General features: G+C 43.8%; 1 pseudogene; it reads left to right on the top strand.

Moving 5' to 3' along the window:
• Nucleotides 1-249: 249 nt before the first annotated feature.
• LOC126185840 (5S ribosomal RNA) lies at nucleotides 250-366 on the top strand (annotated as a pseudogene).
• The last annotated feature ends 1,290 nt before the right edge of the window (nucleotides 367-1,656 follow it).

Raw genomic sequence — 1,656 nt, 5'->3', positions numbered from 1 at the left:
AATGTGGTGGTCAGGCAGGGTCGACCGGATTCTTGAATTTAGTCAAATTCACATTAAATCTAACATCGGCCCCAGAAATTAGGGAAATTACACGATTCGACTAGCCGGCCAAATCAAGAACCACAATGAAATGCCCCTCAAACTCTGTCAGGTGTTCATAAAGCTGTCTGAGATGTGTAGGCGGTAACTGTGTGTTCTTCTTATCAGTCACTCAAGATCTGCTGATGCCCACGCCCTTTATACTGCATATGCAACGGCCATGCCGCAGTGGATACACCGGTTCCCGTGAGGTCACCGAAGTTAAGCGCTGTTGGGCGTGGCCGGCACTTGGATGGGAGACCCTCCAGCTTCCATGTGCTGTTGCCACTTTTCGGGGTGCACTCAGCCTAGTGATGCCGATTGAGGAGCTACTCGACCGAATAGTAGCGGCTTCGGTCAAGAATACCATCATAACTACCGCGAGAGCGCTGTTCTGACCACATGTCCCTCCTATCCGCATCCTCGTCTGAGGATGACACGGCGGTCGGATGGTCCCTATAGGCCCCTCGTGGCCCGAAGACGGAGTGCTTTTTTTATACTGTATATCCTAACAGGTCTGGTAACAACACTAAAAACAAACAACATTAATGCACTATTTACCATAGTGAATTGCAACTGTAATTATCGCCTGTGATCCGTACACGTTTTAAGTTACACTGGTGTCCGACCATATCTTCTGGTTGCTTCAGTTTTTCTTAGGCAGTGTATATTTCTCTCTATTATCCATTACCCTGATGGCATATTATTTGTTTCAAGTTTATATTAGTATCATACAGGTACGAAATTATCGGTTTATCAGATATGTACAAATAAACATACGAAGAAGACTACGAATGGTTGAAACCGGTTGCGGTACAACAACGTAATTTTTTGGCAAGAGCTTCCCTACAAAACAGTTGTTTCAACAACTTAACGCAATTCACACGCCATAAGGAAAATAACGATTACTTTATTCGATGTTGTTGAAAAGTTTCCTGTGGCGCTCATTTGCTCGAGGTCAAAGGCTGGTCGTCGCGAGTCATAGGTTTAATATAGCTTAGCTCCCCCATCACCCTTGGACTCAGATGCCAGCTCATACGCTGCCAGCCCCCGTGTATTCCGTCACTTCCTTTACTGAGTCATTTAGTATTCTGTCCGCATTCGAGTGGTTTGTACTGTGCGTGGAACTCCGACGAAGCACGCAGCGGTCATGGGTTCCAATTTGGGGCTTTCCATACTTCTACTTCTTGTTGGTGAGCTTCTATTCAGTTTTTTAACTTTCAGTTTTTCCATCCGTTTCGATTTCGCGACAGTGTAACTAATTTTAAATTTCTCCAAGAAGGCTAACGCAGAGTACTGTAACTGGAAAATGTCGAAGGATTCTTTGTCGAAAGTGTTGATGCCATGTACATGTATTAGGCTTCTATCAACTTAATGTTGGAGGCATTGCGTGTCTGTACTCACGAAGAATTTGTTTGCAATTTTGGAGGACAATAAGTCCCCTGTTACATCGTAAACGACGTGTGTTATTACTATTTTCGTGCCTGATATAATTTTAATTCTTCTTTCATAGTTCAGAATGTATTGCTTCTGTATTTATATAATCGTTCTCTGGTGAAGCATTGTTTCCCGTTCGCA

This window comes from Schistocerca cancellata, chromosome 4, assembly GCF_023864275.1.
Source record: "Schistocerca cancellata isolate TAMUIC-IGC-003103 chromosome 4, iqSchCanc2.1, whole genome shotgun sequence".
NCBI lineage: Eukaryota > Metazoa > Arthropoda > Insecta > Orthoptera > Acrididae > Schistocerca > Schistocerca cancellata.
This window is presented reverse-complemented; position numbering and strand designations above follow the sequence as displayed.